The sequence below is a fragment of the Ailuropoda melanoleuca genome, chromosome 1, assembly GCF_002007445.2.
Source record: "Ailuropoda melanoleuca isolate Jingjing chromosome 1, ASM200744v2, whole genome shotgun sequence".
NCBI classification, from domain to species: domain Eukaryota; kingdom Metazoa; phylum Chordata; class Mammalia; order Carnivora; family Ursidae; genus Ailuropoda; species Ailuropoda melanoleuca.
This window is the reverse complement of record NC_048218.1, coordinates 151,699,671-151,720,973: the sequence shown is the minus strand read 5'-3', so window position 1 is coordinate 151,720,973 and position 21,303 is coordinate 151,699,671. Positions and strand designations below refer to the sequence as shown.

Genomic DNA, 21,303 nt, shown 5'->3' with positions numbered 1-21,303 from the left:
TATATTTAGGTTGTTGATCCATTTTGAATTAATTTTTGTAGATGGTGTGAAGTGGGGGTCCAACTTCTTTCCTTTGCATGTGAAAATCCAGTTATCTCAGTATCACTGATTGACAAGATTGTTCTTTTCCTATTGAATGAAGTTTGCACCATTGTCAAAAATCAATGGAACATAAATGTATGGGTTTATTTCTGGACTCTCAATTCAATTCCATTGTTCTCTATGTCTATCCTAATACCACTACATACTGTTTTGGTTATCATAGCTTTGCAGTAAGTTTGTTCTTTATTTTCAGATTTTTTTGGCTACTCATATGAAACTGAGAATCGACTTTTCCATTTCTGCAAAAAGTCTGTTGAAATTTTGATGGGGATTGCAATGAATCTGTACATAACTTTAGGTAATATTGATACCTTAATAATATTAAGTATCCCTATTCATGGGATGTATTTCCATTTATTTAGGCGCTCTTTAATTTCTTTCAGTGATATTTAGTAGTTTTCAGTGTACAAGTCTCACTCTCTCTTGATATATTTATTCCTAGTATTTAATTCTTCTAGATGCTACTGTAAATAGAGTTGCTTCATTAGTTTCCTTTTTGGATTGTTCACTGCAGGTATTTAGAAACACAAGTGGGTTTTTTGTGTGTGTTAATCTTGTGCCCTGCAATGTTGCTGAATCCATTTATTAGCTTCAAAGCTTTCTCATGAATTCTTTGGGATTTTCTATATACAGAATCATGTCATCTGCAAATTGAGATGGTTTTTCTTTTTCCTTTCCAATTTGGATGTCTTTTATTTCCTTTTCTTGTCTAATTGTTCTGGCTAGAGTTACCAATTCATCATAGTGATAAAATTAGGTATCTTGTCTTGTTCCTGATCTCAGGGAGAAAGCTTTCAGACTTTCACCATTGAGTATGATGTTAGCTATGGTTTTTTCATAAGTGCCTTTTATAATGTTGGTGGGAATATTAATTATTATTGCTTTTCAGGCATTTTTTTTGTAATAGCAATTAAAATTAAATATAAAAGTAATTTGGAGTTCCTGTTCGTATATGATTTCTTTTTTTTTTTTTAAGATTTTATTTATTTATTTGACAGAGAGAGAGACAGCCAGCGAGAGAGGGAACACAAGCAGGGGGAGTGGGAAAGGAAGAAGCAGGCTCCCAGCGGAGGAGCCTGATGTGGGGCTCGAACCCGGAACACTGGGATCATGCCCTGAGCTGAAGGCAGACGCTTAACCGCTGCGCTACCCAGGCGCCCCCGTATATGATTTCTATAGAGAAAAAAAGGACCATTCCTAACGTTAGATTGTAAAATATCTGTACAGCAATATTTTGAGGGAGGGATTATTAAAAGGTGACATCAACTTAGTTATCCATAAATACTGACTAGATTTTGATATGTATACAGTGTGGAATATTCTGAATTTATTAGAAGTAATTTTATATATATATATATATATATATATATATGGACCTAGAGAAATGTACATGATCTGTTTCCAGGTAGAAAAATATTTTATGTATATTAATATAACATAAGCTCATTTTTATAAAAACGAAGCCAAAACTACCCCAAATATTATGTACGCATGTTTGTGTGTATGTGTTTCTATAAGATAGAAAAACTTCGCTAATTTTTGTTATTAATTTTTAAAGATTATCCTTTATTATGGTATAAATGTTTCAGATGATGTAACTAATATTTTATTAAGAATTATCTTTTGAGTACTTCAGGAAGACTCATTATGGAATGAGTGATAAATAGAAAAAAAGGTTCTTTTGTCAAGGGAAAAAAATTGTTACAAAAAGAAATTAATCAACTTCACAGGTTTGCTCAATGCCCACCAAACGAAAATGTAGAGGCCAGAATGACAGCCTCTACACAGAAGAAGCTGGAGGGAGTGAGACGGTGAGGTCTAAGTACTCTGGAATTAATAAGTAATTAAGACAGGAAAACACTCACTTCAAGAAGCTTAATAGACTGTGTTCTCTTTTTAGTGTCTCTGGAATATTAAAGTTTACGTAGTTGTTATTCCTGTAAAGGCCCAAATACAAAGCAGAATATGCCATTTTAACTTGTGGTCTACTGAATCTCTGCGGACCATTTTCCTCTAATTTTAGGAGCTTGCTGCCACCTATGGATAAGTGTATAGTATGACAGCCTGTATTAATACTTCAATGTCCACCAGTGAGTATCAGATGTAGGCTTGCCTTTCATTCATTTTAGTTCAGTTCAATTCAGTTCACATAATATTTAATATCAATATTAAACACTGAATTAGGCACTGGAAATTCATATATAAATAAGGCTTTGATTTTCAAGGAGCTTATAGTATAGTAGTTGAGATAAACCTAGAAACAGATTTAATTTCAATACCTTGAGATAAAAGAACATGGGCTATGGGAAAATGGCAGAGTTCAGTCTTGATAATGTATAAGTATGAAGCAGAAAATGTGAGGAGTAGAGGGCAAGAAGTTAGACACAGTCCCGATCATAGAAAATTGTGTTTTAAGGTAGAAAAGTGTCTCATGTAAATTAATACAACTTAAGTGTGTGCATGTTGGGGGAGGTGTTGAGTGATATACAATATACAATAATTACATCCCGGACATGTTGGGTGGACATGTTGATTATATGACTCTGAAGCTCAGACCAAAGTCAGGGGTGGATATTCACATTTATGAGTTGGTGGATGTGAATAATAGATAAACCATGAGAAAGAACGGATCGTGCAATATACCATAAAGACAAAGTGAAAACAACAATGTGCCAAAGAGAGGAGTTAAGAACACATTTATTAAGAGTTAGAAGAGCAAAAGAACCTACCAGGAGATGGTTTATAAGGGTAAAACCAGAAGACTCCTAGGGCACTGAAAAGGAATTTTTCTTTCTTTTTTTTTTTTCCCTCTGTCACAGGATTCTTTAAAAATGTTTGATAAAAATATAAGGGTGCTTGCCTAGAAAAAACACACAAAAAGACTGCATAAAGACTAAGGCATTGTGCTTATTTGATTTCTTTTAAAATAAATTTAAAATATGAAATCAATATAAAGTAAGGCTCAAGTCTGTTTGGATTTTCCTATGAAATTCTGGTATGAGCTTCTTTGATTGAATTTATTATAAAAATCCAACTTACTGGGGCACCTAGCTCAGTCATGATTACAGGGTCCTGGGATTGAGTCCTGCAGCGGGCTCCGTGCTTAGGGGGAAGTCAGCTTCTCCCTCTCCCTCTACTCCTTCCCCCTGCTCATGCTCTCTCTCTTTCTCAAATAAATAAATAAATAAATAAATAAATAAATAAATAAATAAAATATTTTTTACATTCCGACTTACTTTAAGGGAAAAAAAAGCTAAGCAAAAAATTTTCTGATTGAGTTGAAGAACATCATGACATCAGTGAGATTTGACTTAATACAGAGACTGTGACGCTCTCAAGCTCACGTGTGATGGAGGCTAGTCCTCAGAAGGTACAAACTCTGTGTTTGGCAGCAGTGCTCTGCTGTTTGTAAAGATGCAAACAGGTCTCCCTTTTTTCTGGGGAATAGAGACCCCCCCCAGAGACTAAAAAAGAGAGTCACCAAAAATTTCACTTAATGGAGTGATGATAGTTTATCTTTAAAGGCAGTCATGATCTCACTCAAAGAGTCACCAAAATCTTTCCAATTCCAAGTGACTGGGTCCAAGGACAACTTAAAGGCATCTCAGAAGCACACAGAACTACGTCACAGTAGAATAACGAATGTTCTCAATGGAAATGCTCAGCTTCAGGAAAGCATAAAACTCTGACAGAGAAGATGCTGAATGGCAAGAAACAATATGGAAGCTAAAGGAACAGAAAAAAAAATACTTAAAAACTTACACAATGGGAACTGGTCGAAAATTATAAATCACTCTCTGATTGAAACTCTCCTGAGGATGATAACTATGCCTGTTTCTCATTAGGAAGATCACATTGATGGTATCAACTTGGAATTAGAGAAAAAAGAAAAAATAAAAATGAGAATTTAAATATTAAAAAATATTTTAAAAGTACGTGAAGGCAGTCAGACGAATGAAACAAAATTCAAAGTTTCAAACTGAGACAGCATCTTCACAGTGTGAAACGCACATTTTGAAAATGTGATTCAACAGCTCCAACTGAGACCCCAAATACTACTTCAATCACACCGTGCATATGTCAGGCAGCATCGCAGTGAATCAATTGACAAGGAAATTCGTAGCTTGAGATGGAGCAGAACACACAGAGGAGAAGGCAATGTGAAGATGAAGGCAGAGATAGGAACGATGTGGCCACAAGCCACGAAATGCTGGCAGCCAGCCAGCTGGTGCTGGAGCAGGACGGAGGGAATTCTCCCGTAGAGCCTCCAGGGCAAGCAAGCCCCTGCCAACTCCTCCATTTCTACCCAGTGATACATATTTCTGACTTCTGGCCTCCAGAACTGTGAGAGAATACAATTTCTGTAGGTTAAAAGAAGGCGGGGGAAGGGAGAGAAATGGAGAAGAAACTTCCCAAAGTTTATGAAAACATCAGCCTTACACATTGAAAATTTGGCACCTGCAATAAGATGGCGAAAGATCGGGAGATAGAATGGGAAATGATCACTTTAGTCTATCACAGGTGGATTTTCTCCTAGGACAAAAAGCCTGAAGAAGGTTGCTTGACAGTGACAGCTCTGTTGACTGAAAGAAAGTTCCATAAGCTAAGGAAAGACAGTGATCAAAATGACTCAGAGCTCAGGACCCAGCTTTTGCCAAGTGGCCCTTTTGCCCCTGCTGTTCCCCAGGCAGCCCTAGACAGTGACCAGAGAGGATTAGGGCTTTCCCCACCTCCTCAGGTCCCCAAGGGAGAGGGAGGGGGCATGAGGGCACAGAGATCCAGGGTGATGTACAGGCTTGAGTCAGGTTTACAGCAGGTGAGTCTGAACATCCACATGCATGGCAGGACAGCTCACGGGTTTTTCTCTCTTTAAAGCTACTTCAAGTATAACTGTTGCCCTATAGCTGATGATGCATGTTCTCTTTCAAAACTTTATATATTATAACTCCTAAGAGAGTGACTCCCAAATACAGATGGTTGAAGTATAATTCCTATTAATATATTATTTCCATTAAATTGGACCCTCTAGAATTAGATTATATAAGTATTGTATTTTTAAGGGAATAAATTGGTTCACAATTACTTTAGCCATATTTGAAGTTTGACATGAACAGCTGCAAGTGTTTGAAACATTAAAGTCTATTTCTTTCTTTTTTTTTTTTAAAGATTTTATTTATTTATTTGACAGAGAGACAGCCCCTGAGAGAGGGAACACAAGCAGGGGGAGTGGGAGAGGAAGAAGCAGGCTCCCAGCAAAAAAGCCTGATGTGGGGCTCGATCCCATAACGCCGGGATCACGCCCTGAGCCGAAGGCAGACGCTTAACGACTGCGCCACCCAGGCGCCCCTAAAGTCTATTTCTATATACTATCAAGTATACTAAAAAATCTGTAAAAGTAACTTAATATTTACTTTAATAATTGATAATGGTTTAAAAGTAACAGAACCCCCTCCCCCCAAAAACGCAAAGCAACAAAATCCCCACAAAACTTATTAATGTTTTGTTTCTTCATTCTCTTTAAGAATTTTCCTCATTTTTGGGGTGCCTGGGTGGCTCAGATGGTTAAGCGTCTGCCATCGGCTCAGGACATGATCCCAGGGTCCTGAGATCGAGCTCCAAGTCAGGATCTCTGCTCAGCATGAAGTCTGCTTCTCTCTCTCCCTCTGTCCTCCCCACCCCACCCACATGCTCATGGATGCTCTCTCTGTCTCTGTCTCAAAAAATAAATAAAAGGATTTTCCTCATTTTTAAGATATGCTTATCTTTTGCAGATGCATCCATTGTCATTTGTTTGAGTTTTACCCCCCAAACCCCAGCAAAATATATTAAGTTGTTTATTGGTTTAGTAATAGTTTTATAGACCAATTTAGGGGAATTGAGTCATATCCACAGGAAAGCATACATATATATTTAATTAAGACTTCTTTTATATATTCTCTAGAATTTTTTTCATCCATGTGCTGCACTTTTACTTTTAGACTTGCTTTTAGATATTTTAACTTGTCAATAATTATGAAAACGTAATATTTTAAGATGTTAATCTTTGCTTCATTCATTTGGGGGACATTATTTTTCCTTGACTTAGACTCTTCATATAATTTGGGATGTATTTTTTTCATAGGTTGATATTTAAGAATGAAATTATTTGTGGCTTAGATTTTTACAATTTTATGAAATTTATAAGGTCACATATGGCACACACAAAGTGTCAGTAAATCAGAAGTACACAGTGACTATGTGAGTGCAAAGTCCTTTCCCTGTTACAGCACCTTAACCAAGAGAAAGGTAATTGGGATCAAGCCCTCCTACACCTTCTCACCCCTCGCACTGCTGGGAAGCTGAACCACAAGTAAGATTTTGGTTTCTGGGTATGAATCACTAATGTGGCTGCTGCCCAAAACTTTTGTATTTTTCCCAAATAACAATTTCTGTCCATTAAATGTACCCTCTCTGTGTAGAACTCTGAGAGTTTTCATGACTTGATGTGTGTGTACCTACCTCCCTAAGCAAGATACAAAGCAGGTATCTCACCCCAAAATGTACCTCTTGTTAATTTAAATTCAACAGATCTCCTATCTCCAGCCCCTGGCACCTGCTAATCTGTTCTTTGACCAGATAGTATTGCCACTGCAGTAATGACATGTAAATGAAATCGAACAGTGTGTAGCCATTTGAATCTGTCTGCTTTCACACAGCATAGTGGAACGGAGATTAATCCTTATAAAAATGCCGTATTTGCTTTACAACTCTAGAGCTACCTGTTCGGCAACAATTCTTTCCAAACACAGCTGCCAGTGTCACTTATTTGCAAGAAATAAATCATTTTTAATGTTGGGGAGAGACATATGAAGTTTATTAAAATACAGCTTGACAATTACTATGCAAGTATGGATGAAGATTAATGGGTGCAACAATGAAGGGGCAGAGAGAGCAGTGAATGTGACACTCTCTGGAGATGACTTACTTTTCTTGGCATGGAATTTATAACTCCTTTATCACTGGATTTATTTCAGCTGAATCATGAAGAGGATCTTGTCAGTAAGAAATAGTGGGAAAGGCAGTTTAGGCAGAGAAAACATTGTGAACAAGGGTATGGCAATGTGAGAACACATAGCACATTTTGATGTCACAATGCGATACAGTGTACTTACAGAAAATGGTGTGCATCAATCTCAATTTCCTAAACCAAATACAAGACCCCTTACCATCGGAAAGTCTGTAGTCTGGATATAATATCAGAGTTATATCATGCGAAACAAGTATATAACTGGAATTGTACTGTGACTTGAAAAACAATGGTAGTTTTTTTTTATAATAAGATTAATTACTGAGCATTTTGTTGACCTGTGTTGGTTCATAAATTGGCCTCCATGCAAAGACGGAAAGGAGAAAGTGAAGAAAGAGACAGACTCCTCCAGACTGGCAGGCTTAATAAGAAAGAGAACAAGGCTTGTCTTGGGTGTACCCGCTAGAATCTTAAAAGTTGATAGAGAGGCCTTAACTGGGTACAGTCACATACAACATCCTGATGGTCTCCACAACACATTATTCTCTCAAGGCTGCGTTCTTGCAACAGTCTCAGCTATGGGAACAGTGGGTAGATCATACATGCCAAGGGCAGAGGAAGAGGTGTCATATCAACCAGTGGTCTCATGTCAGCTCTCATGCCAACCAGTGGTCTGTCCTCTTGATGACCCTCTCCAAAAACGTCGTAGGCCAGTAGAGCCAATGGGTAGTGATTACATATCAACTTGGGTTTTGTCTTTTGGTTTTTTTTTTTTTAAATATTTGAGGGTGAAAAAAATTAGAGGATAAAGCAGCTGAGTTTTTAAGCAGGTGATCTGGCACCTTCATATATCGAAGCCGAGTCTCTCGGCTGGGGTTGCAGAAGCAACTCTGTCTTCTGAGACGAATAATGGGCCTTATTCCTAACTCTCGTGAACCTACCGAATAAGTGTCCTCTCAGACCCTTGACCTACCTTTCCTCATCAGCACAATTCACACTATTACCAGGATCTAATTTATTTTATTTAAGTGAAGTAATCATTCCTAAGATAGGAAAGCATGGAAAAGAGAAGGGTTTTTTTAAAAAGATTTTATTTATTTATTTGACAGAGAAAGAGACAGCCAGCGAGAGAGGGAACACAAGCAGGGGGAGTGGGAGAGGAAGAAGCAGGCTCCCAGCAGAGGAGTCTGATGTGGGGCTCGATCCCAGGACACCGGGATCACACCCTGAGCTGAAGGCAGACGCTTAATGACTGAGCCACCCAGGTATCCCTGGAAAAGAGAAGTTTTGAAACAGGTATGTGAATGGGAGGGATGGGTGAACTGAATCTGGAGACCATGGGAAAGCTGTTCAATAGGCATTTGGTTTTACTGGCATAGAGCCAGCAGGGAGGTTGGCCTGAAGGAACTCTGGACACACCTTCATACAGTGCTTACTGGTGCCGCAGGTCCGAAGTGTGTCTTAGGTTGCTCCTTTCATTTCTTAAATCCTGTGAAAGCTGCAGGGAAAGAGGGATTGCTGCTGTTGCACCGTTAGCCTCTGCTTCCTCACTGAGAAGGAAGGCGGCAGGGGCATCTTCTGAGAAGCATGGTTTGCAGGAGCAATCCAGCACAAAAGATTGGAGGGTTAAAAATCTGTCAGTCCTTGGGCATCTGACTCTTGGTTTCTGCTCAAGTCATAATCTCAGGGTCATGATCTCAGGGTCAGTCCTTGGGCATCTGACTCTTGGTTTCTGCTCAAGTCATAATCTCAGGGTCATGATCTCAGGGTCCTGAGATGGAGCCCTGGTGCGTTCCATGGTCAGGGAGAGTCTGCTTGGGATTCTTTCTCCCTCTCATACCCTTTCCTCTGCTTCTGCCCCCTCCCCACTCTCCTCACTCAGGTGCTGGCGCGCTCTCTCTCCTCTCTCTCAAATAAATAAATAAAATCTAAAAAAGAATCTGTCAGCTGGGACAGTCAGGGGCACCACCCCTTCCAACTGAACCACACCTGCTTCATATTTCAAGTTCCTCTCTGCAGTTTCTAGAGCTACTAAGCCTTCCCCAAACAATTACAGTTTAGCGAGATGCCCCGTGCCCAGCCCCACGCGGTGAGCCCTCCCTGGGGTAGAGCGAGGGCAGTGGGGTGCTAGAGCGAGAAACAGCGGGAGGGCCTGCGGGTGGGGGTCACGCCGGAGCCCCGCGCAGCCTCACTTCGCTGCCCCGGCCGTGGGCCGGCAGAACCGCGAGCCAGGACCCCTGGCCAACCCGAAAAGTAGCCGGAACAGCGAGGGAAGTCCGGAGGTGGCTCCATCCTCCCGGTCCCCGCAGCCCGGGCTCTGGGACAGCTTTGCCGCCCCCGCCGCCGCGGCGCCTGGCGAAGCCTGACCCACGTCACGAGCCAGGTCGGAGAGGTAGGAGGCTGAGTGGGGCGCGGGGCGCCGGCTGGCGCGGAAATGGGGGCCTTACTGTCAGGAGACAGGAGGAGTGTCACGAGGCATCTTTACGTACCGCTGGGTGTTGTGATTGGTTCCGACCCCGGCGTCGCCTGCCTTTGCAGTGGCCTCTTTGCCCCTGGTGGTTTTAGCTTTCCCGAGCGTCCTTGGCGGTGGTTGTTTCCTTCTCGTGGTCCTGTTGTTTTTCCAGTGATATCCTACTCCTTAAAATCTCTCTAATAATCTGTGAGAAACTTCTACTAGATCCTGAAGGCACCCTAGTGGCAAGGAAATTCTACTTAGCAAAAAGATAATCAGACCCCGATTCTGTCACAATCTCTTTTGCCACTGTAAATTAGATCTCTGTTGAGGGAAGATTTTCCCGTCCCCAACTCCTTTAATCTGGCCAAAGAAAACCTAGCTTAATACACAGTGCTCAAAACAGCAATGGCTTTCCTTAGTCATTCCTACTTACTGTTCGGTAGATATACAGACAGGAATATTAAAGGAAAGGTACTTTGTTCTTATTTTCCAAATACTCTTATGTTTCACAAAAACAAAATCTGTCGTGTGTGGGAAGTACAATCATGTACAGCTTTAAAAAGGTTAAGCGCAAGGCTTAACTGTTTAGGATATGATTTTGTCTTTTTATTATTGACTTTAGTCTATTTTATTAAGGTTAGTTTGATTTGTAAAAGTAGGGTGCTATCCTCTCACCCACCACACAATTTAAAAATGATTTTTAAACCCAATTTATTAGATCGTATCCTGAAAACACACCTGAGTATGTAAGTGCTTTCCATTTTTCTCCAATAGCAATACCATGTCTTCATAAAGAATGTTTAAAAGTGGATTTATGTAATATAAAAGATGCATTTTTTAAATAGACAAAATATTTTGCAAGAAAATATTTGGCCAAAGTTTATATTTTTACTATAGAGCACGTATCTCCCTTTCAGCCATCACATAAATAGTAATGGCAACTCTCTAAGACAAATATTATCACTTACCAGGTTCTAAGCTCCTATGAAAGGAAAGTGGTTATTATCCTTTGTTTAATTGAGTAGAGATACAAGGGGGAAGTGAGAGGAAATGAATGTTTATTCAGTATCGTTTATATTTAACAAGCATCATAGGGCATTAAAATATTCAATTAAGTAATCCTTATTAAACTGGAAGATAATTTCAGTTAGAGTCATTTATAAGTCACTAGCACCAGAAATATAGAAGATTTATCTTTGAGATGTGCTATTAGAGAACACCTTAGTTTCATAGTATATGCAAGCAATAATGGAGTCAATGACTTTTTATATTGTGATAGTTGCGTTACCAGAATATTATCATAGAATTATAACTGATACTTCATTTTAGTATCAAAATAAAATAATAAAGATAATAGAGTCAATTTTCATTGAAAACTCAGACCATTATGGAAACATTTATATGGGGAATAAGCTATTTTACATCTGTTTTCCTGCAGAAGAAGCTGTATAGAGGAATTAACTGTAAGTCAAAAGAAGAGTTAGTTAAAATTGTTGACATATTTCTAATTATAAGACATATTCTGAAGACATACAGCAGGCACTGAGGAAAATTCTCTTACGTATTTTCATTTAAGATTTTGTTTGTTTTTGTTTGTTCACATGTAAGGGGGTAATAGTGTCCTTCCTTTATTGTATATTTCTTACAGTTTTTTGAACAGCTAGCCCAACAATAATATATGATATTATCAAGTATTTGCAGTCATCACAACCTCTTAGTTTATACACCAATACTATCTTAGAGTTTATTCAAACGTGGACAGAACTAATATAGACTTGAAAATAATCTTCATCTGTTTTTCTCCTCTCTCGTATATACCTACCACAATGAGGATGCAGTTAAAATATCCCAGATCTGATGCTTTACATTGGAAAGTGAGTGGAATTAGCACAAAGATATTTAGTGGCAAACTAGTGGTTTTGCTCGTCTTCAAAAAAAATATTCTAGGTTGTTTTGTACTATGAACAACAAAAACATTTTCCTTCTTGTCTAATCTTTCATGTTTATACTTGGATGCCATTTGTAATACAGTAGATATTTAAGGAACTATTTTTGTCGTATTCCATATTGGGATTTTTTGGGTAAGTTTCTCCTGTGTCAGAGGGCACAGATGGATCCATTTTAGATATGTCATAACAGTGTAACTATCCACGTGAAAATGTAGCTTCCAAAAATGTAGATATTTTTGGTAACAGAGTTGTACTGTATTATATGATGAAAAGTGGAGTGTATTTAATGCTGCAAAGGAAGTTTACTTTTGGCATTCATTTATGTATATCATTTTACATACTGTTAGAGTTTCCAAAAACTTGGCCATTAAAGCAGACTTGTGAACCTTTTAAATTTATATTATATTTCACAAAGCTTTTGATTCTCAAACTTATCTGAAGAATCCTGACTGGTCTTATCAGAACAAAGTGGCAGTGGTTTTGGTTTTGAACTTACCAGTTCTTGTAAGTAACAGTATGTTTGATACACTATTTCTTCTTTATGGTTCTTCATGGTATTCTGTGTCTTGAGCATTTAGAGTTTGTATTTATGTCTTCTGCCATCTCAGTGAACTGAATCAACAGAATGCATTTATTAATTCAACTTGTATATTGAGCACCTGTTGTTAGTTCCAGAGGAAAATATACATGAATTGGGAAAAAGAAAAGCAGTGCAAATTCTCCAAGTGCTCTGCTTTCAGGAAAATGTATATCTAAATGAGGAAAGTAAAATGATACATGTGACTATTGAAAAATTTGATATTGATAGTTTAGGGGTTTTAATTTGTGCTCCTGTTGTTGCTGCTGTTTTAATGTTAGCATTATTCATGACAGAGCCTACCAAAGATTTAAATGGAAAAGGAGCTGGGAAGAACTTGTGACAATTTTAAAGGTAAAACATCTCAAATTCATATAGTGTCTTGATGTTAGAGAAGGGTTAGAATCATATGAACCCAGTAGTCTCACTAAATGGCTGTTGACTTTAATTTGTGACCCCTGGCTGGCTCGGTGGGTTAAGTGTCTGCCTTTGGCTCAGGTCATTATCCTAGTTACCTAGGAGCCTGCATAGGGCTCCTTGCTCAGTGGGGAGCCTGCTTCTCCCTCTGCCTGCTGCTCCCCCAACTTGTGTTCTCTCTCTGTCTCTTTGACAAATAAATAAATAAAATCTTATGTAAAAATGAATGCAATTGTTAATTTGTCAAATATACTAAGTATCCAGTCCTATATGAGTGAAACAGATGACTGCATGGATTCTTTGCAGTCTAGTTTAGCCAGTCTACCTTTAGATAAAAAAAAATGCTTATCACCATCTTAATATTGTTATTCTAAAACTCCACCATTATCCTTGATCTTCACTTTTAGTAAACTGTGTTTCTACTTAGCTGCCTTACTCTCCAGGTTGTGTGGATTTGTTAAAATCGGAGTTTCCTTAAACCTTGTTGGTTTGTGGGCTTCGCAAAAAGGCTAAGCATCACGTTTCTTTATGTTATGTACTTTACGGACTACAATTGTAATGAAAATAAATCAAAAGAAAGAATATGGTTGTGACTTGGTTAATACAAGAATCTACTTCCTAATATTACTATAAATATAAAATAGATTTACCAATAACAATTAGGCTCATACTACATATAACTGAGGTGTTACAAATCAATGAGAAGTGGGACTTTACTTTAGTATAACAGCTCAGGGGCTGATGCCTTGGTAGGAATAGCTTCCTGGTTCTGATGGTGGAAATATACGTTGGTGTTAAAAGGTGAAAGAGGGACACTAAAGTATCCTCCAAACTGTGAAGGCACTTTGAGGCTGAAAAATGAAGGAAACCAGTGCATACCATTTACACGGAGATTTATTCAGGGTAACTTACTGACAGCAGCGTGGGGACAACAGTCCAGGTGCTACACAGCTATTCTCGGCCCCTGGATACCGTAATCCACAGGTTTTACAGAGCTAGGGCATTGCAGTGAAGTCTAAGGGCACTTATCTAACATGGAGCCTTTGGTGCACCGAAGGCACTTTGAGGCTGAAAAATGAAGGAAACCAGTGCATACCATTTACACGGAGATTTATTCAGGGTAACTTACTGACAGCAGCGTGGGGACAACAGTCCAGGTGCTACACAGCTATTCTCGGCCCCTGGATACCGTAATCCACAGGTTTTACAGAGCTAGGGCATTGCAGTGAAGTCTAAGGGCACTTATCTAACATGGAGCCTTTGGTGCACCGGTCGCCTCTATTAGTTATCTAAAATGGAGCCTCTGTGTGCCACTTTAGGGAAGATCAGAACAAGCCTGGTGTGCCTGGGTGACTCAGTCGTTAAGCATCTGCCTTTGGCTCAGGGCGTGATCCCAGGGTCCTGGGATCGAGCCCCTCATCAGGCTCCTCTCCTGGGAGCCTTCTCCTTCCTCTCCCACTCCCCCTGCTTGTGTTCCCTCTCTCACTGGCTGTCTCTCTCTCTCTGTCAAATAAATAAATAAAATCTTAAAAAAACAAACAAAAAAGAAGAACAAGCCTCCCCGAATTCTGGTCAGGGCATAGGTTAACTTCCAGCATCCTGGAAAACATAGTCCTGAGGGAGGCCATCCTGTGGGCATGAACAAGATGGAAGGCCAAAGATGGAGTCAGTGTTGTCAGCACTCCCACAGCTTGTGCCTTGTGAGAAGGTTGATCCTCAAGAAGTAAGTAGCATTGATGGTAACGAATATCACATTTATTTGGATTCTGAATACAGAGCCAGCACAAAACACTAGATTTCCCTTTGAATTAATAACTTAAGAGGCATGCCTTAGAATAATCAAGACATGGTCTAGAAGAAACTGATTTTGCTGTGCCTGCCAAAAAATGAAGTTGAGAAGAGTCTGGCCCGCAAGAATGTTCTGCTCAGTGAAAAGGGGAGGAGTTGATACCACAAGCTACTTCTTTCCTCATGGTACCCAAAATATGTGTGTAGATGTGTGTGTGTGTGTGTGTGTGTATAATGTGTGTGTGTGTGTATATATATATATATATAGTGTGTGTGTGTGTGTGTGTGTGTATACACACACACACACACACACATATCTATATCTGTTTTGTTTCCTTCTTTGGAGCTTGGTGTTATGACTGCTCTTGACATGTTTTTTTCTGTATAGAGTAGCTTATATCAAATAATAAAATTAGCTGCTTGAAGGCATCAGAGTATATACTAAAGCAGCTAGGACACAAGGGATTAAGATCCCAAAGAGAAGGAAAGTGTATTGAAAGGAGCTCTATGGGGTGCCCAGGGGACTCAGTTGGTTGAGTGTCTGACTCTTGATCTCAGCTCAGGTCTTAATCCCAGGGTTGTGAGTTCAAGCCCTGCATTATGCTTCATGCTGGGTGTGGAGCCTACTTTTTTTTTTAATAATAATTTTTTATTATATTATGTTAGTCACCATACAGTACATCCCTACTTAAAAAAAAAAGTATACTATCTGATACTCCCATGAATATGAAAAAGGGCAACTTTCATGCATTGCTGGTTGAAATACAAATTATTATTGCTTTCTGAGGAATTTATTGACAAAATTAGACAAATTTTAAAATATACCCTTGAGTAAGCATTCTCTCATCTAAATATAAATTCCACAGATATAAAAAGTCCATATTAAGGGTATTTGGAAGAGATCTTTATGACAGATGTAGGTTTGAAATAGATTCATTTTAGTTGGTCCAATTCAATTCAACAATATTTTTGTTATCAGTATTAAGCACTAAATTAGGCATTGGGTTCTCAAAGATGTGTAATAAGCACGGTTCTGCTCCTCATGGAGCTTAGAGCTTAGTGGGTAAGATAAAACTTGAAACAGATAAAATGTCGATACCAGTAGATAAAAGCAAGTGTACTGGAGATGAGAACAGAGTTCATTTTCATGATGTCTAAGTGTGAAGCAAGAAGTCTGAGGAGCTGAGGCTGAGGAATTACACACAGCCAAGATCACAGACAAATGTATACATTATAAATAAGCTAAGTCTTGGTCATGTTGGGGGCTGATTCTGATTATATGAAACTGAAGCCCAGGCAAAAGGCCAGAACTAGAGAAACACATTTGTAATTCAGCGGGCAAGAAAAATAGATAAAGCATCAGAGTTGATGGATAATGCAAAAATATTACAAACATGGACGAAGTAAGAAGAATAGGCCAAGGAAAGACGTTAACAACATCATTGAATAAGAATTAGCATAGCAAGAAACCTTTCAGGAAATAGAGAAAAGAACAGGAGATGCCAGGGGCACTTTCAAACTTTCTTGCTGTGTTCTGTCTCATAGAATCTAGTAAAAAGTTTTGATGTAAACATAAGATTCCTGGGGCACCTGGCTGGCTCAGTCAGTAGAGCATGCAACTCTTGATCTCATGGTCATGAGTTCAAGCCCCACATTGGGTGTAGAGATTACTTAAAAATAAAATCCTAACACAAAATATAAAGTTCCTTCCTGGAAAGTCTTCATGTAAATTCCAGCATACAGAATAAATCATACATTGTATTTTTTATTTATTTGATAATTCCCAAAGATTAATATAAAATAATGTACTGTAATGGAACATTCAATTATTATTAACTAATAGTATTTAATATAACAATATAATAAATATAAACTAATAGTCAATAATATAAGACATATAATCAGCATATGTATAAGTGCCTTTAAGCAGGGCTGGGAATTTTCTTTGGTAGTTAAAAGGGAAGAAAGAGGTCTATTCAATGGCTTCATTTTATTGAAAGTCTGTCATTAAAGCCCTGTTCAATATGACATTATTTGTAATAAGTACCATGTTTCCCCGACTTTTTTTTATATTCTTGTAGAGTATTTTAATCATTTGCTTGCACATTTTGAGCTGTACTTTCTTCTTGTTCTACATTAAGCAAGTGTCAAATCGTGGGTGTCGCTGAGATATTTGGTGTGTCACTTGTTACCTGCTAGACAGGTTCTCCCATATGACTTTGGTGGACTTGCATGTTCAGTGTTACCTATGTGATGAACTACAGTCTCATCCCCTCCCTGAAAAGGAGTCTTTCTAAAAAGAAAGATCCACATAAACCTATGGTGGGTGTTTGTTTTATTGCAAAAGAATACATGAGTGTGTATGTCTGATCTATGTGATAAACTTGAGAGAAATTTATTCTTTAGACCCAAAGGAAAAAGCATATATATTTATAATCATGCTTACCCAATAAACTGATAAGGCCTATACTTTCTCTTTTCTCACTAACTCACACTCAATTTTTTACCTCTATCTAAAATTTAGTAATAGCTCAGTTTATCAAGTGATTACTGTATGCAAGGGTGAGGATAATGTTTTCCATTTGCTATCCCATTTCATCCTCACCACAGCCCTATGTGATAGGCATTTATAACTATTATGTTAGAAACATAACTGAGATACAATAGGACCCAGAGCTGAAATTCTGGAAAGTTCTGTCCAGCTACAAAGTCCAGGCGCTTAACTGCTGCAGGATTAGCTCACACCTCTTCTCAAATCAAAGATAACATGTTATCAAACTAGCATTTGGTTACTGAGGTCATAGAACCATATGCTAGACTTACTGAAGTCATGAAGATTTCTGATTTTCCATTCCCTCATCTATACCCTCTTGAGTCTAGATTGCTAATTGGCAGTTGCCTCAACCAGTTCTTTCTTTGGGCAGAACCGGGTTGTTGTGTCAAATTTTTTAAATTAATTGCAGCTTAAAAATTAAAATATACTATAAAAAAAGAAAAAAGTAAAAAAAAAAATTTTAGTTTTTCTTGAAAAAACAAACCATCTGGCAAAATAGGACTATATTCCCTGGGATGGACTGCTGGGATGGACTGCTCCCTTTAAATTGTCAATGCACTTTTGACTTCCTAAGTCCTACCACTTTCAGTTGCCTTACCCTAACAGAAGTCACCCATTTACATCTTGGGCACTGCCTGTGTGGACATCTGAGGATTCATCCTGGCCTCATGTCATATTTTCCAAACTGCTCTCTGCATAGATGGTGGGTAGGACTCCAGAATTCCCATACCATCTTCAAACAAAGCCATTGTCACATGCAATTAACTTTTAATAAATCACTCTTCACCTTAAATAAGCTTAAAAACTCTTTCCCCAAATATTTAAAATGTCCTATTTCTTACTTCTCAAATTCTCCTATATATTTAAAGTTATTTCTACTTTGTTTTTAAAAATTATTATTACTTCATAATACATTTACAAGTAATTATGTATAATTACATAATACAAACTCATGAGTATAGTCATTCTCCATTGTTTTGAAGAATTTCCCTTATGATTTTGGTGTATTTAACCATCCAACACACGTTTTTAGGTTATTTTACAGGACTTTTTTTTTTTTTTTTAATAATTACGCTCCATGCCCAGTGTGGAGCCCAACATCGGGCTTGAACTCATGGCCCTGAGATCAAGACTTGAGCTGAGATCAAAAGTTGGACTCAACCAACTGAGCCACCCACATGCCCCTAGAGGACTGACTTTTTAAATGTTGCTTTGTACCCATAAAAAAGGGCACACTTTTATATTTACTGAAATCATTCTTCATATATTCATGTGCACTCTGACTCTAATTAAACTCTCTAGAATTAGATCATCCAAGTATTATATTTTAATTTAATTTATTGGTCCACCACTTACTTAAACCATAACTAAATTTTACATGACCAGGTGGTCTGTTAAAAAAAGAAATCTGTATTCTGAGGTGGTGTCATGCTCAGAAAGTATGGTCTGGAAGCGACCATGCTATGACTTAGAAAAAATAACAGATTCTTGAAAATATATTCAACTATTGAATATTTTTGAGGCCTAATAGGGCCTAGAAACAATTAACGCCAGTTTGCAAAGATCACATAGATAAATTTCAATTTTCTCTTTAAGTATTTGAAGGGGACAATTTAACTGAGAAGACAAAGCAGTCTTTGTAGGTAGTTGCATATCTGAAGCCAGACCTCTCAACAGGTATCAGACAGGATGCTCTGAGATCTGGAGACCTCTGGAGATCTGGGCTTTATTCTGAATTTTCCTCATGAACTTGCTGTATAATTTTGTCCACTGAGGATCTTGACCTTCCATTCCATGTCAGTAAAATTCATAATTTTGCTAGAACCAATTTAATTAGGCATGTTTGAGCTGTGTCTACAATGCCTCAGGCACTGAGTTAACCCTGGGAAAAACATCATGTCTCAGAAGCAGTTTCACCTTCCAGGACCTCTCCATGTGGTGGGTTAGACAGTCCAGGAGACGGGATTTTTAATGCCGTGGGTGAAGATAAGAGCTGTGAGAATGTTGAGGATGAGTGCCATGGGAACAATGGTTGGTGAGTCAAGAAAACGCTGAAGAAAAAGATATCTCAGCTGCAACTTAAACTCAGGGAGTGGAAAGCCAGGTAGAAGGTGAGGAACAGAAAGACTGCAGGCCAGGAGTCCAGTGCTGCAAGGAAGTATTTGCTCAGTCCGGGTAATTCCAAGGAGCTTATTATGTCTGGAGAGCTATATTGTGGTAGGAAACTCCAGAGAAACCGGCTGGAGAGCAGCCCCCCTCCCCCCTGAAGAACCCTGCAGGCAATCTTATGGACAGAGACAAAGGGGAGCCGTGGAAGGAGTGTTAGGAGGCCTGGGGGCACAAATGAACACCCACAGAATGAAGACCAACAGATGGGTTCACATACTCATCAACCCGAGGAGAGGTGGTGGTGAGCTATGCTAATGTACTGTCAGTAGGAAGGTGAGAAGTCAATGGAATTGCGTGTTATTAAAGAAAAGGATGAGTTTTTAAATGGAATGGCCACAAGGGTGAAAGAGGCAAAGATGTCTTATCTTTAGGCAGAAAAGAATGTGAAGAAACAGCTTTAATGTGGCAGTGCTTACTTCCGGTGCCCTGGCTTCAGTGTCCTGAGTGTCTAGGGGCATGAGAGTGAGCCTGGCGGCCAGACCCTTCTTCCGTTTTCCATGTATCAGCATTTCGGCTATCTGGAGCAGTGCTGGTGGCTGCAGAGGCAGAGGCATTGCCGGCTTCCTCATCTCCACCTACTGAATGCTGCTTTATGGAGAAGGCAATGGGTCCTTCGAGTCCATATATCCAAGGCAGCCTCTTGATTACTCACATTTCTGACAAGGGCAGCAATGGAAGCCCCCTCATCAGGGCAGATCTTTGTGCTGTGAGATTCCTGGGACCCAGACTGGAGTCTTTTCTTCAGCCCTTATAGTGATTGCAGGAGCATCCGATTTCTGCATTAAATCCCTTCTACTTACAACATTACAGTGTCACTTGTTTTCAGTACGGCAACTTGACTGACACAACTTTATCACTATTTCTAAGTGGCCCATGTATTATTTATATGTTTCCCCTACAATACCCAACAAATTTTGCAATATGTAAGAATTTATTTAAGTGAAAAATATAATAAATATTACTATTTTGATTTCTTAGGAATTTTTCCTACAACGGGGAGATTACGAAACACAACTGTGCTGCCAGTTTGATACTTACTCTATTGTATTTTCCGTGATTATCATTATGAATAGGTCATGATGATCTATTAAAGCAAGCTGTTCACTGGTTAAATAGTCAGGTTTAAAGAGGACCACAGAAAGAGGATTTTTTCTGCCAAGGACTCCTGGGAATCTTCCTGTTTTATATCCTGTTTCTAAAGGGGAGCTATACATTTGATTTTAAGAAATGAAACATGAACATAGTGATTTGTTTTTTGAAACCTTTATTTAATTCAGATAATGTCCTGTATCATCTACAAAATCCTTTTATTACAGGGCTTTGGTGGCATGCCTTTTTTCATTACTGCCTGAAGTTGAAATTGACACTCAGTAAAAACAACTTGTAGCTCTAAAAAGTAACAAACAGGAAATTCAGTTCCCTGAAGCAAGACTGGGGATTTTCTTTGATAGTTAAAGGGGAAGAAAGGTCTTTTCAAAGGCATTATTTTATTGGAAGTCTCTCATTAAAGCCATTGTTCAACAAGACATAATTTATGAGAAGTCTTATGTTTCCTCAACATGGCAATTTCTTCAGTCTCCTTTTGTAGTGAGTTATATTCCTGTGTTTGCTTAATTTGAGGTGTATTTCCTTTCTCATTTAGGTTAAGTGTTACAACATTAAATAGGAACCTGAGATACATGTTTCACTGACACTTGAAAGATAGGCTCCCCTGTATGACTTTGGTTGTACATGAATTGTCAGTGTTACCTATGTGGAGGGCTACAGTCTCATTCCATCCCCCTTTGGAAACTTCCAAAACCACTCACATTGTTCTTGTTGTTTTCTTGATTGAAAGCTAATATAACTAAACAATTTTTATTTCTGTAATAATTTTTGGAGACTTTTGTTCATTCTGTAGACCCAGAAAGACAGAAATGTACATATGGGCATAGTCACACTTAACCAATGAATTAGATCTGTATTTTCACACTAATTTCTTATCAAAAATTTCATTATTTTGTAAAATTTAATAATGGCCCCATTAATCAAGTGATTACTGTATGTCAGGAATGGGACTAAGTGGTCGGAGTTAAGATGGCGGAGGAGAGGGGGACCCCTTTTTCAGCCGGTCCCCTGAGTCGAGCTAGATAGGTACCAGACCAGCATGAGCATCCACGGAATCAGCCTGAGACGCAGGAAGATACATCTGGATCTCTACAAATGAACATCTCCAGCACTAAGTATTGAGGTATGAAGTGGGGAGCCGTGAAACTGAGCACAGATATCGGAAGATAAACGGAAGGG

At 38.7% G+C, this 21,303-nt stretch overlaps 1 protein-coding gene across 12 annotated transcripts in view; it reads left to right on the top strand.

The window, feature by feature from the left end:
• Positions 1-9,157: 9,157 nt before the first annotated feature.
• The window catches only part of VWDE (von Willebrand factor D and EGF domains), a 105,070-nt gene continuing 92,924 nt past the window's right edge, over positions 9,158-21,303 (top strand). For 10 of the 12 annotated variants that reach the window (XR_004627872.1, XR_004627883.1, XM_034668453.1 and 7 more), the window contains exon 1: positions 9,158-9,500. The gene's annotated coding sequence lies outside the window, so the exon portion shown is untranslated. Of the gene's footprint in view, positions 9,501-12,385; positions 12,444-21,303 lie in introns of all 12 variants that reach the window. The other 2 variants (XM_034668426.1, XM_034668437.1) reach the window with 2 other exon arrangements.